General features: G+C 32.6%; 1 protein-coding gene across 1 annotated transcript in view; it reads left to right on the top strand.

Moving 5' to 3' along the window:
• Window positions 1-15,357, top strand: part of PDGFC (platelet derived growth factor C) — a 200,749-nt gene that overhangs the window by 98,129 nt on the left and 87,263 nt on the right. The gene's annotated exons all lie outside the window — the stretch shown is intronic.

Genomic DNA, 15,357 nt, shown 5'->3' with positions numbered 1-15,357 from the left:
ATGAACTTCATGAGGTTATGTTGAATATTTTTCAGTTCCCTAAACCTCCTCTAGATGACTTGCTGCTTTTCTTAAGGTAACAGCAAGGTATGGGAGAATTGATGGATAACTTCCCTTGAATTAAGTACACTTGACATTGGCCATGGTGTTAACGTAGTAGATTTCTACCACCTGCACCATCACCAACCACCACCATGTCCTGAAGCAAAAAGATATGAAAAGATTGTGAATATGGAGATTTATTATATATTTTTTAAAGTCACTTAGTTTAAGAGGTAGAAGGGTCACCTAGCAATATTGTTGAGAGCTTTGTAGTTCAAGTAAATAACACTTGACTCTGTGACTATGAGCCAGGACTTCACTGTAACAGCCAGGCCCCATGCCTTATGCCCTTAACTCAGCAGACAGTGAGTGAATACTTGTTGACCTGGTTATTTGGGCATTGTTCTGAAATCTAATTCTACTTAGAATGTGTTCTGTACTTTACTGTACTTTACTAAAGATTTCAGCTTAATACACATGCTAAAATACTTTATTCTTGACTAAAAGGTAAACTTTGAGTAAATAATTTTATTTAATTATAATGTCACCCCTCTCTAGGACTTTTATGATATTGGACCTTTTATACTGTACTTTACTGTTATACTGTACTTTTTCTGGAGAGAGCGTGCATGAAAAAATAAGAAGGAGATCACAGTCAATGACTGTCTTTTCTATCCCACTCACACCCTTCAACAACAAATAGAGACGTGATGATGATTCCTTGTATTACATGACCCTGAATCCAATGACAATTTAAAAGGTACCCACTGTATACTATTTTACCATAAATTCCCTGTACTAAACTCACTGAAGGACTAAAGAAGAGAACCTGCTTGCTATACAATTATCAAGAAAAAATTGTTTTAGTTAATATTGTTGAGTGAAAATTTTAATTACCTATATAGAACTTATATATATTTATATTATTTATATATATAGTATATATATAGTATATAATATAGTGTGTATATATATATATATATATATATATATAGTATATATAACTTTTTAAACTTCCTTTACTCTCCTTTATGAAATAGAAAGTGTGGTGGAGGATTTCAATTATATTGTTATAACAGTTCTTTAAGATCCAAAAATAACAACATATACAATCCTTGTGTTACTTCTTTTCAACCTGACTGAACAGGCTTTTTTGCTATTAAAAAAAAAAAAAGTAGAGGGAAATTTCTCATGTTGTCTTAAGTATCTTCTGAAAATGAATCACTATTAATCCAGTCGCAAAAGAACTTGGATCAAATGAGATATATCTAATGCTGTCTGACCCACCTACATGGCTCAGAAGAACCACCACCTATTTAAAAATACATGAACTCCTGCTACTACTCATCAGGGGTACTGTTGATGATAGCATTGCAAGAAAACAGCTTTGGATGCCTGGATGGTTCTGTTGGTTAAGCATCTGCCTTCGGCTCAGGTCATGATCCCAGGGTCCCAGGATCCAGAACCACGTAGGGCTCCTTGCTCAGCAGGGAGTCTCCTTCTCCCTCTGCTTGTGCTCTCACTCCCTCTGTCAAATAAATAATAAAATCTTAAAAAAAAAAAAAAGAAAACAGCTTTGTCATCAAAGCATCTTCCCTGGTGGGGTCTGTATTTGTTATTTTGTTATTGTTGTTGCTTTGCTATGTTCATGATGTCTTGGTCCAGTTAGAGGTTTTCTACTTGGTAGAGTGGTGATGATCAAGTCTCTCTCTCAGCATTGCTGTGAGATAGCTCATGTGAGTGCCCAACAGTTTCTCACTCACTATTAGTGCTCAAATATTAGCAACTGTGTTCTTATCATTTGCACTTAAAAACTATTATAGTAAATATATTCTTGTTGAAATGTAGAAGTGCAATGAAATTATCTGCTATATTCTTTTATGTATACATTTCTTGATAACAAATCTCTAAAATTTCCTTAGGACCGATAATACATTTTTTAGTGAATGTAAAGAATTCTTCCTTTGTTTTTAAATTACATATTTTAGATACATTTTCCAGAAAATATTTTAAAACTTTTATACAGTTGCATTGGAAGTCTATGAAATATTGTCATTGTTTTTATGTAAAAAACATACAATACCTACTATATATGCATATATATATATTTTTTCCAGCTCACTCCAAAATTCAAGTTAGTCCTTCAGAATGCATTTCTTTTTTAATGCTTAATTGCTAAATCAGTTATTCTTTTACAATGATACTATTTTACCAAAATGGCACTGTTAGCTTGCCTGATTCTGGAATGAAGAACTCATTGTTTGTTTTGCTTTATAATGGACAAGTTATTTTTAGAGAAAGTGTTCTTAACCTTGATTTTTCATAGATAAAAGAGTTCATACATAGTTTTTAGGGTCTGGATGAATACTCTGAAATTGTATGCTATCGTGTGAAAACTATGAGAGTATGTCTTTAGATATATAATTTTCTGGTTTGAGCACCCATATCTTTCATCAGATTCTCAAAACTTTCTCAAGTCATTGGTTTAAAAGGATAAAAAAAATAGTTCTTGTTTTTAAATACTTGGTTCAGAAGTTTAACATACTTGAGGAATTCTGAAGCCTAGTTTTATAATTGGAGCAATTATAAAGGAACAGAGGATTATAGACATTATTTAGCAAATCATGTCAAGGTTTGTTTTTGTCTCAAAAACTTCCTACGTTATTATATTCTTCTGTCCAGATCATCCTACTGGCATGCTCCTTTCCATAATGGTGCTACTGTATTCTTCCACCATACCATAATACTTACATTCAGTTCTAAATATTATTACCTTTGATACCTGTCATTTGGCACAGAAAAATTAAAGCATAAGGCTAACTAAAACAAATTTTGATCCTGGAATTGTGGTAAGGAAGGGAATTGTGAAGAGAAAAATCTCACATTTTTTGTTGTTTAGCATATATGTGTGTTTCCAAAGTCTGCCCAAGAGAATGGGGATGTTGTTTTTTAAAGAGATACTTAACTTTTGATTTCAGAAAGGAATAATGATTTTTTTCCTTGAATATGATGCTCTTTAGATGAAATCTCGCTGTTGTTGGAAGTTTTATTTTAGAGATCATGGCAAAGCAATTCCAAATATGAATTTAACATAACTGTATTCCATGGGAACCTATCTGATGACCTGGCAATAGCTGCTGGTGTCTGCTCAGATAATGTGAAGGATTTCAGTCATTTCTTCTTAAGCCAGCGATCTTCAGAAAATAATGATAGGCCAATAATCAAGCCATATCTACAAAATTTTCTTTCTAAATAGATTTGCAGATGAAGCATGGGCTTTATTCTGAGGCAGTTTAGCCAGTCAATCAATATTTATTGTATATTATGTGTGAGTCACTGTGTTACACTTTGAGGGATGCAGTATACCAGTAAAAAAACAATGGAAACCAAACAACCCAGAAATGTAGGCAAAATCCATGACCTTTTAGAGTTCAATTAAATTACACACAGATACTTTAAAAACTAAATAATCAAGTAAGTGAATATATATGCAAGACTTGCATTCATTGTGAAGGATAAGCAGTTTATACTTTTTAGTACAATTTCATTTTCCATAATTTTTAACCCTAATCATTAAACATATATTTTTTTAAAGATTTTATTTATTTGTCAGAGAGAGACAGAGCGCAAGCAGAGGGAGTGGCAGGCAGAGGGAGAAGCAGACTCCCTGCTGAGCAGGGAGCCCGATGTAGGACTCAGTCCCAGGACGCTGAGATCATGACCTGAGCCGAAGGCAGGCGCTTAACCGCCTGAGCCACCAGGCGCCGCTAAATATATTTTAAATGATCTCTTATCTTTTCTGAGTTAATGTGGAATTTATCATTTTAAAAGAGTACCAAATTCTGGAAGAAAGTTTACAATTGGGAGTAGAATTAATGTCACCCCATTGTTCTGAGCAATGGAATGGAGCCAGAATCCAGCAAATCAGTAATAATTGGTCAAAATGTCTCCTGCTTCATTGGTAATTTTAGAAACACCTCACAAGCCATTAAAAAGCAGTTAAACAGAAAAGGTTTTAGGATGGCTGCTTTTTTTGTTTTAATCTACCTTGAAATAAAGTACTATAAATGTAATAATATTACCAAGTTTATGAAAACGAAGAAAAAGTTCTACTCAGTGGGCTAAGTTGAATGAGGATGCCAATAGGAAAACATATACTTAAGAATTAATCTCATAAATGTCCACGTTGAAAGATCTTATGGAGTCTTATGGTAGAGTGGAAAGAGAATAGGATTTAGGCTCAAAAGTTCTGGATTGAAGGTTAGTGTGGTCATTTTTCATTAGGGTAACCGTATGTTCATGTTTTTCGGGGACCATCACAGTTTCTGTCTGTTGTCCCAACACAATTAATACCATCCTCTTTTAGTCTTAAAAATGTTTTGGTTTGGACAAGAAATTATATGGTCAACCTACTGTGCCAGCCAACACTATTTTCACAGTAATAAAGTTTGCATAATATATTTGGTTTTCAAGGTTGTGTGACAGCCAAAAAAGGAAAAACTGTATGTAAAAGAAAGTGTTTTATAATCTGAAAATCATTATAAAAACTATAAAGAGGTGTATAAATATTACTTTATTCATTTGGGCAGACTGATTAAGGTGACTGTATAAAAGTGAGTAGTTTTATTTTAATCAGTCATTCTTGAACAAATTGGGTTTACTTTTGTTCAAGTAGTTGTGTAATACCCTATTTTCTCAAAGTGTGTTATGTTGAAATAAAGTCACAAACCATGACTACCAGGAGTATTGAAACCTAGACTTTACTTGTGATAAGGATTAGGGATATATTCTATTTAATTAAAATTTCAATGGGTTTACTAAACTGAGTGAGAAAAATGGAGCCAATTATTTTGTAATATCACTAATATTCAATTCCGTTTTGAATGTTCTTCCAGTCTGTTTCTTTATCATCCTCAGGATGTACCTATGTGTCCTCTAGTATCTTTGGAAAATGTTATTAATTTTACTATTTTCATAAGCCATTATTAGTACTCACAAATTTTTATGTTTATCCCTTTGAATTTGACCTTAAGTGCACAATTTCTCAAAGAAAAAAAAATTCATGAAGCGCTTCTCCTGAACCCCATTTTATTTCAGATGATCCATTTAACCTCTGTAAAATGGCTACACCTTAGCTTTTGAATTTCTGCCTGGGAAGCTGTTAGAGGTCTTGTATTAATTTGAAACAAAATAACACATAAATAGTTTTTATCAATAGCAAGTGAGTTTTCAACCACTTCAAGGTCTCCTTTATCAGTAGGAGGAAGAAAATCATTCTCCCTAAATCTGAGAAGCCATTAACTGAACATCAGGAGGACTATAGAAACCTGCAAGCCAAGAGTCAGCTCACCATATGGAACTTTAAAAAATATAGTTTCTGGGATAAGATTTTTGAGGCTAATAATTACTTCTTCACAGGGGTGTTAAAAACATTAAATAGATAATGTGTACGAAAGCATCTGGCTAGTAACTTGCAAGCTGCTATTGAGTCGTATTCAGTATTTATTTGTTGAGTAAATGAGCAAGATCTGGGAAGAATGAAGAGTCAAGGGAATTTATCCTACAAAATAATGCTCTTTCTTTTATTTTTTTCTATGCCAGCCAAGACCCTCTCCCTTAAAGATTGGTACAAATGACCATGAATAAAAGTTCATTTGACTGACTCACATAATAATTTTTACAAGCTTTATGTGTCTTTTCAATCATTCAAATTTTTTTACTTCCAAAATCTGAAATTGAAGATTCTGAACCACCTAGATTAGGATGCGAGGTCACCAAAAGACTCAATTTTACTATCTCCATCTACTGGCAGGGAGGAACTATACCCAAGCATCTGGACTGGCATAGAAAAGAGGAGAAAGAACATTTAAAAGGTAAGCAAAACATATATTTTTATTTACTCTGAATTTTTAAACTTTTCTTATTGTGCACTCTAACGTCCTCTCACATAATTGAAGTTGATGTAGTGAACCATATTAAAGAAGAGGATTTGTTTAGGTGGAATAATATTCTTATCTGATTTTTCAACATGAACTAGTACAGATTTGAATGCCTTTCTTTTGTAATGGGAGTCTTTTCTGTCCTTGTACTTGTAAATTTTACCTGGTCTTCCCAATGCTCCTGTGTTGTTTTTGTATTCCTAATGGTCTTCAAACTGTACTGTGCTTACTTGAAATGTCTCTATTCTCATTTCTGTATTCTCTGAAATGTTAAAGGGTAATTTCCCCTGGCATTTTATTTTGACTGTTGTGGTATAGAGAGAGTAGAAGTGTGTTTCTCCAAGTATAATGGATGATTCTGGTGTTTCTTAGACTTTTTTCCCCCATCCTTTATTAATAAGTATTTTCTTTTGGCAGAAAGTACTTAATGAGAAGTTTCTTATTGAGTAAAAGTTTTAATATATGTTTATATCAGATGGTATTTCTTATGTTTTGTTTTGTTGGTATATTGCTTCCTCATCAGAAATCTTTTGTTTTGGTTGACTTGGTTTTTTTGGTTGACTTCTAACAAGAATACAACATTGCAATTGAATTTTCAAGTATGATAACTGCTGTAAAATAGTTGATAGTTTGTGTAGTTGTACAGAAATAGATGTGTGTAAATTTAAATCATGTATTTTAAATGATTAGTTTAGTTGTTTTTAAGGCTTGTGTTATGCACATCTTTCTTAAAAGCCCTATCTCAACTTGAGAATAAGACTAAGTGCCATTTGTCAAGATAATTAGTACTGTTAAACTTGCTGCAGTTAAATTAATTTTTTTTTTCTGTTCCTTTTCTCCTGCTCTCCTTGACCCCTGGGCATTTATTTCCATATCTTTGTTCCATTTTGTTCAGTATCAGTGTTCCATTTCTCTCAGAAGAGGAATGGATGGATTTATAGGGAACATGGGTGGAGAATTTTCAACATCAAAATTGGTTTTCATGAACAAAAATTTTCAAGGAAATGCTGTGTTCAAACAGGTCTGTTTACTTGTTGGGAGGTCATGAATGCAGCCGGCCCATTTGCTGACTGGGGGATTAACCTCATATAAACAGTGCAAACACCGTAAAGAAGGACTCTCAGATCTTCTTATGGCCTCTGACAGTGTCCAATCTGACAGATATATCCTCAAAGTCTTCACTGAGATCAGAAGATAGGGAAGTAGGTATTTTTGAATACGGTGGAAGAAACTAGAGATAATGAAGTGTTGAAGAATAATCACTCCTCACAAATGAAACTTCTGCTAGACTCTTTCAAGTCCAGTTCCCTCCCTATTTTGAATAAAAGTGTGTATCTTGAATCTGTTCTAACCTAGGTTCAGCTTCTCTTTTTAGACCTTTTCCCTCAGGATCTTTGGTTTAATTTTGAAACTACTGTTGTAAAGCTAGCTGCTGCTAAAGGGTGCTGTTAATGGGCATATTCAAGCCGATTAAAAATATCTCTGAGGAGTAAAATTTAGGCCACCTATTTCCTCACCAAACGATGTGTTTTATTATTAACTTACGGCTTTCATTTCTTTTAAAAGTCTCACATTTATATTTTACTTATATTTTAACATGACTTCAAGATTGACAAGAGTTGTTGAGGTAGTGTGGGGTGAGGCAGTGGTGTTTTCCCGCAGGGCAGGAAGATTAGAACATTCATGAGCATACTTTGTTTAATTAGCCTGAGAAGGGGCAGTCATGTCCCAGTATAATTGCTCTTCATTTATTCTTGATGTCATTATGTGGAATTACTGCCGAAACCAAAGATCTTGCTACAAGTACAATTTCTAAATCTCAAATATGGTTTACGGAAATGCAAACGCTATCACTTATCAACAGCATTTAATAACATTTAAAACATAAGATAGGAGGACATGATTTGTAAAGAAGTGATTGAATTTATTATGTTGACTGTCTTTTGTATTATTCATAAGAGAATCATAGGCTTATTGCTTATACATTATATGCATTCACCCTTGAACATGAAACGCTACTATAAGTGGGAAATGGTAGTCTCATTTTTCAGCGTAAATGATTGCTGAATATATGAAGACTGAAATAAATTTATTCCTCCTTTATTGTTTCTTAGGAATCATTTATTTTGCTTAATTGAAAGCTTAACCTAAAAGAGAATTTTAAAGATATTTTAAATATTCACTAAAGGCATACATAAACTTAATGGCCTTACTTGCGTGTTTTCTGTGAAAGAGTAAGTTTGTATTGATTACCTTTTCATTATTATTTTCATTGATGAATTTTAAACATCTTCCCATCAGAATGTCAGTACTGCATCTAACCAGTGTGTGTTCACAAGGAAATAGGTAGCTACTTCCGTATTTGAAATTACTGGTAAACTCCAATCTGAATGTCGTAAATTGTATGTCCAGTGCAGACAGAAAATGGACAGATGTTGAGTCTTCAAAACAGATGAGGTTCTTTAGTGAACATATTTTCTCTTAAGTAAGCTTGTTTATTTGTTATGTATTATGAATTTGTGCTTAATCACACTAGCCAGTTTTTGTCATATAATATTATTTCATATAAATGTATTCAGCTTAAAATATTTCAGAACTTCTAATATTTTATATAAGCTTTCTACATTGAATAATAGTTTTAATTCAACCAGAGAGTTGATTAAGTATTGAGAAATGAAATCAATAGTGAATCTTTAAAGAGAATGCTTATTTTGTAATGTGAATTACTCCTAATTTATTTCTGTTCTACATTCTGGTTTTGGCCTTTTTGGGGTATCTAAAACAATGTGCAGTTTAACACAGGATAAAAAATAATACCATTGCCTAAACATGGCTCACTATAGTGGGGTGTGTGTACAGTTGTATTCATTACTAATTGGTGTGCAATAAGGGCTTTACAGAGACTCTGTGTTTATATATACTGGCTGTTTATCCTGTTACGTAATAGGTAAGAAGATTATTGCTAGTTTATCTTTCATAATTGAGCCTTCATTTGAAAATGTTGTATTCCATTGTATAAAATCAAAATAAGTTATTTTTTACCCTTACCTTAAGGCTAAAATACCACGCTGTCAAATCTACCATTCTATATCTCACGCCTCAATATCAGAAGAATTTTATAGGCCTTACTACCTGTGTTCTTTATGATGTTAAATCAAATATTTTAGAGCGTGAAAAGGGAACCACTAATAATAATCATACCAGGATCATAGGACTAAATGAAGGTCATCCCAGGCAAATTCAGACATGTTCACTATATAATGATTTTGGTTGCGAATATAAAATTATATATCTCTAATTGGTTTAAGTAATAAAAGTGATTTATTTAGTCAGGTACCTGAGAAGCCCAGACATAGGATGAACTTATTGTGTGGTTTGAGCTGGGATCTAGCTCCATTTTTCTGTACTATCATTTATCCGCCTAGTTCTGTGCATTGACTTTTTCATTAGACTGGATTCTATTACAAGCTTAATGGATACAGTAGTTCCGGATCTCACTTCTTCACCCAAAATGATCTCATTCTCATGAAGAAAAGGCATTGGATTCGCTCTGATTGGCCCATTAAAATCATGCATGCGTGAGGGAAATGGGCTTATATTGGTTTTCCAGGCATACTTCTGGGTAGGGTCAATCCAGCCCTTCTTTCCCAGTGGCTGCTTCATAGTAGTGATGGGGATGTTGGGGATATGCTCACCATATTAACTTTTTCTCATTGCATGTGGAAGATATGCTATGAACTTCCTGAACAAAGACTCCCATTTCTTACTAGCATGTGTAGTTACTATTACGGCTAATGCGTGAATTCTTGTGCTTCTCAGTAAATGAAAAATAATTTAAACCTTTTGTTGAAGATAGAGTCAGGTCAAGGAAATGGCAAAATTTCTATAAACCTGCTTTTTTTTTCTCCTAATGAACCTGTAGAATGAAATCAGAAATTTGAAATCCCTGCCTAAACATCGTTATTTCTTGCTCAATTTGATCTTTGCAAAATTAGAATCTTTGTACACATGACCAATTTTGCATTATCTTACATAATAATCTCCTATTCACTGACATCAGAAAAACTTGATACCTGATAATAAATCTTATCTCATTGTATTTTAATTAGCATATTTTGGACAAAGTTTCTGCTTCACATACATACTGATTTACAGTTATCAAGGTGATTAATTGATATGGTTATCATTTCATGTAAACTTTAAAACAGCTTATGATTATCTTTAGTTTATAAAAAATAAAGTCTGATATCAAGTGTCTTGCCTAAAATAGCAGCTTTTATCATCAGTTTATTCACATTTCAAAGTTAAGATAAAATAATGACTATAATTATGGAATTCTCGGAGTGTGGTAAAATTATACAATATGTTTTACTTTCCTAAAATAAGCGAGCATGTTAAGAAAATGGCAAATCTCAATAATGAGTACCCTGTGACCTATCACCTTCAGCTGAAATATATATGTAGGTTATAATAGATGGACTTTGAGTAAGATATCAGTTATGAATTAAGGGGCCTTAATTAGAAGGAGTATAAATTGTAAAATCTTCTTATCCTTACCATGTGCAGTCACTAGGATCGTAGGAATGGAGAAGGAAATGTTGAAATAATATGTAAAACTGTCTTCTGATGTGTTCTTGCCGTGGGATACTGGTTTTTTTATATATACTATCAATATGTATGAGGTAGTGCCATGGGCAAGGCACAGAGCTAGACGGGTGGATAGCTTCTGGACTTGAGTAAATGCCTTTACAGTTTAGGAATGAATAGTGTGGTAGAAACTAAGGAAGGTAAACCCATACATTATCATTAAAATATTCAGTCCTACAGGAATGTACGATGCGAATCAAAGATGGAATTCTTTATTTATTTAAATGTAATTAACATACAGTGTATTATTAGTTTCAGAGGTAGAATTTAGTGATTCGTCAGTTGTATATAACACCCAGTGCTTATTCCATCAAGTGCCCTCCTTAATGCCCAACACCTGGTTACCCATCTCCCCCACCTCCCCTCCAGCAACCCTCAGTTTGTTTCCTAGAGTTAAGTCTCTTATGGTTTGTCTCCCTCTCTGTTTTTGTCAGAGATGGAATTCTAAAAGAGGAAACATCTGAAGTGGGTTTTGGTAGCTGAATATTAGTTGCTGTATATCTAGTTTAGGAATGATATTAACATACAGTCCTTGGAAGTTGTCACATTAAGAGGACAAGGCTTTGTGGGGGTTTTTTTGTTTTTTGTTTTTTTTTTTTGCCTTTTTAAAAAAATTATTATGTTATGTTAATCCCCATACATTACATCATTAGTTTTTGATGCAGTGTTCCATGATTCATTGTTTGTGTATAACACCCAGTGCTCCATGCAGAACGTGCCCTCTTTAATACCCATCACCAGGCTAACCCATGCCCCCACCCCCCTCCCCTCTAGAACAAGGCTTTGTTTTGTTTGTGATATCCCAAGCACCTGGAACAGAGCAGGAAACATAATAGGTTTCCAATATATAAGTTTTGACTATTCCTTAGCTTGAGGAATAAAGTGATCATCTTCTGGGATAAATTCAGGAACCTCAATTGAGCATATCTTAATTATATTTGTTTTATGGTTTACTTAATATTAACAATCCCTTATTTTCTTTTCCTTAGTGAAAATGTATTATAATTTGTAAACAGTTTGAGATAGACGGCGCTGTTGATTGTCTTTATTTTAATTTGCTGTTGTTTTAAAGGTGTGGGAAAGAGAAGATTGAGCCTATCTAGGATATTATTGTATTTTAGTACAATGTAGTATCGTATTGTACTTTAGTATGAATAGTCAGAATTTTAAATATTAAACATAAACATAGGGTACTTCTATATAGATTGGAATTTATGGAGAGGGATTTGTTTGCACTATGCAGCTCAAGTCCGTCTTCTTTCTACAGCATCAAGTAGGATTAGGATGAGATTATTCTGGATTTTCTAGGCAAAAAGTGCCAGTTCATGGAGTCAGTAAAACCGTGTGCATGTGTGTGTGTTTGTGTATCATATGATTTTGACTATTGTTAAAATTGAAAGTTGTTAATTGAGAGTTAATGAGAGCAAAAGCAAAGATAACTATGTAAACAGACTAACAAAAATAATATAAACAAGGATTATTATAGGCAAAAAGAAGAAAGAATGAGACCAATGAATATGTATATTTATCAAGCAAGGATTTGGAAAATAGAAATTTTTTTTAAAAAACATACTTTCAAAATAACATATATTTGAAAGTAAACACACCAGAAATTGCACAGGATGTCTGTGAAGTCCATCAGTTAACAGGTGACATGTCGCTACTGTCTTGCCCATGTGAAACAGGAACCGGAGTTCTTTACAACTCTAAAACTAACAAAGTTTGGAGACATTTCTTTTTTACCTAATTCTTAATCCAGGGGTGCCTGGGTGGCTCTGCCAGTTAAGCATCTAAATCTCGATCTCAAATCAGGTCTTGATCTCAGGGTCACTATGTTCAAGCTCACATTGGACTCTATGCTGGGTGTGGAGCCTACTTAAAAAAAAAAAAAAAGAAGAAGAAGAAGACCTAGAAAGTAGAATGATTTTCATTTAAAACATTGTATGTAATTCTTAATCCTACAGCTCTTTTCTGCAACAGTCGACCTAAAACATTAGTATGGAGAAAGGCTATGGATTTATCTTTTTTTATGAGTGACGTATTATCTAAAAACCTCTTTTTTAGTGTTCTCTTTATTAATAATACATTTTCAAGTATTATAATTTTCATTTTATTTTTTAATTTTTAATTTTTATTTTTTAAGTAATCTCTACACCCAATGGGGGGCTTGAACCTATAACCCCAAGATCAAGAGTTGTATGTTCTACTGACTGAGTCAGCCAGGAGCCCCTCAAGTACTATAATTTTTATTGCTTGTTATTTCTCTTATTCCTACCCTCTTTCAGTCATAGTAAATATATCCTTAAAGGGACTAATACTAGAGATGCATAGCAAATATTGTGAAATTGTTTTGACTTAATGCTAAACTAATCGAATAATATAGATATATGAGTCAATGTAATTGAGTTATATGTATACATGTGTAGTCAATAACCTTACAGTATTTACATTATTATTTTTACCAAGGTGTAATTGATATGTAATATTATATTAGTTCCAGGTACACAGCATAATGATTTGATACCTATATACATTGCAAAATGCTCACCACAGTAAGTCTAGTTAACATCAGTTATCATACATAGTTGAAATTTGTGTGTGTGTGTGACAGAAACTTATCAGATCTACTCTCTTAACAAATTTCAAATATGCAGTATAGTATTATCAACTGTAGTCATCATGTTGTATATTACATTGCATCCCCATGATTTATTTTGTAACTGGAAGTTTGTGCCTTTTGACCCCCTTCACCCGTTTCACCCACCCTCCACTCCCCTACTCTGGCAATCACCAGTCTGTTCTCTGTATCTGTGAGCTCTTTTCTTCTTCTTCTTTTTTTTTAATTCCACATGTGAGATCATACAGTATATGTCTTTCTCTGTATGACTTATTTTAATATAATGCCCTCAAGGTCCATCCATGTTGTTGCAAATGGCATTTTTCCTTTTTATTGCTGAATAATATTCCATTATATATATATATATATATTCCAATATATATATATATATATATATATATATATAGCACATTTCCTTTATCCCTTCACCCATTGGTGGACACATAGGTTGTTTCTATGTCTTGGCTCTTGTAAATAATGCTGCAGTGAACAAGAGGGGTGCAGATATCTTTTCGAGTTAGTGTTTTTGTTAGTATTTACATTATTAATCTCACTTTTCCTTTTTTTTTTTTTTTTCTATTTTTGGTTCATATTAGTTTTCAATACTTCCTCCTTAAGAGGATTTGGCCAAGATAATGTAAAAAGGCATATAATTGTAATTTTTTAAAGTCCGTGTTTATGTATATTTTCATTTCTCATGCTAAATTCACCATCTAAGATGAACCAAGATTTATTCTTCTTTAGAATACATGGCTAGGAGCATGTTGTAGTATTTTAGTGATTTGACTACAAACATTTATTACCTTGCTGTTTTTCTTTGAGTATACTGTCCACTGGACATAGGAATAGTGAATGTTCAATAAAATAGTTACAAAATATATACTTGTCTCTTCCTCAAAATACCAGTAAAGGTATATGTTTAGAACTATGATTTTTTAAACAACAAAACTATAAATGTAGACTCTTGTGGAACTTAATGTTTGTTGCTTCCTTTTTTTTTTTTTTTTTCTGATTATAGGTCTAGTTGTTTGAGATTTACATAAAACTTTGACAATTGTGTGTAAATCATATATATTTGGTGGCAAACCTCACTGCATTTAAAGATGCATTTTGGGGAGCAGCAATTTAACTTAAAAGGAAGTTTACAATTCTTTTACCACAAAGAAGGCCTAGATGTTCAGTCTTTAAATTATGTTTAATTATAGTTTAATGGAATTATGGATTATAAAGGGAAAAAAGATGTAAACAGAATTTAAGTATATACATTTTAGCAATGAGCTTTTTTGGCTGGTTATAAAAATAGAATTCAGATCTTTTAGTAGCTATGTAGTTTTCTAGGTTATATATGAAAAAGTAAACAGTACCATATTTGTAGAGTGCCTTGGATTATATAAGGCATTTTTAGACAAAATGGGGCAAATAATAAATGTTAATAAATCTAACTGGAAAAATTGATTCATTAAAAAGTATTAGTTGCCAAAATGAGAAGGACTTTTGATATAAACTGCTGCTATAAACGCCTTTGAAATATGTAGGTTAGAAAATTTGGAAGAAAATTTAGAGGGTGGGGAATATCCCAATTTTAAAAGAAATCTTTGAAAACAGGTAATTAACTTAATGTAACAGTAAACTTTCATTATTTTTAAAAGAAAGTATGTCAGTATAGAGGAGAATTCATTTCACTTGATAGATCCTTCTGTTTTCTTTGGAGATATACTGGTGCTAACTTATGTGCATAAAAGAAATATTGATTATTTCATATAATCATATAATTCATATAAGTTAATATAGCCAATATCAGTATTAAATATTGGCATCCACTGAGAGGGAATATGTTTCTGAATAGGTTACTTTTGGCTGAGGACAAATTCAGGCATTGAGAAGAATGGCAATATTAAATTATTTAATTTAAAAATTCTGTAGCAGTTAAAGCATATTTACTAATGTGATGATATTCCTCATAATGTGTACTATATATATTCAAAGTAACTTACATTTGTCTTTACTCTGTCTTCCTAATTATAAGTTAGACCATGTAAAATAATACTTACCAGATTGATTGTTCAAATAGTCAAGGTTAAGAGAATGAAAAAGCTGCTTTAAGAATCATAA

Source organism: Halichoerus grypus, chromosome 3 (assembly GCF_964656455.1).
Source record: "Halichoerus grypus chromosome 3, mHalGry1.hap1.1, whole genome shotgun sequence".
Classification (NCBI taxonomy): Eukaryota; Metazoa; Chordata; class Mammalia; order Carnivora; family Phocidae; genus Halichoerus; species Halichoerus grypus.
Note: the sequence above shows the minus strand (reverse complement) of the source record. Positions and strands in the feature narration are given on the sequence as shown.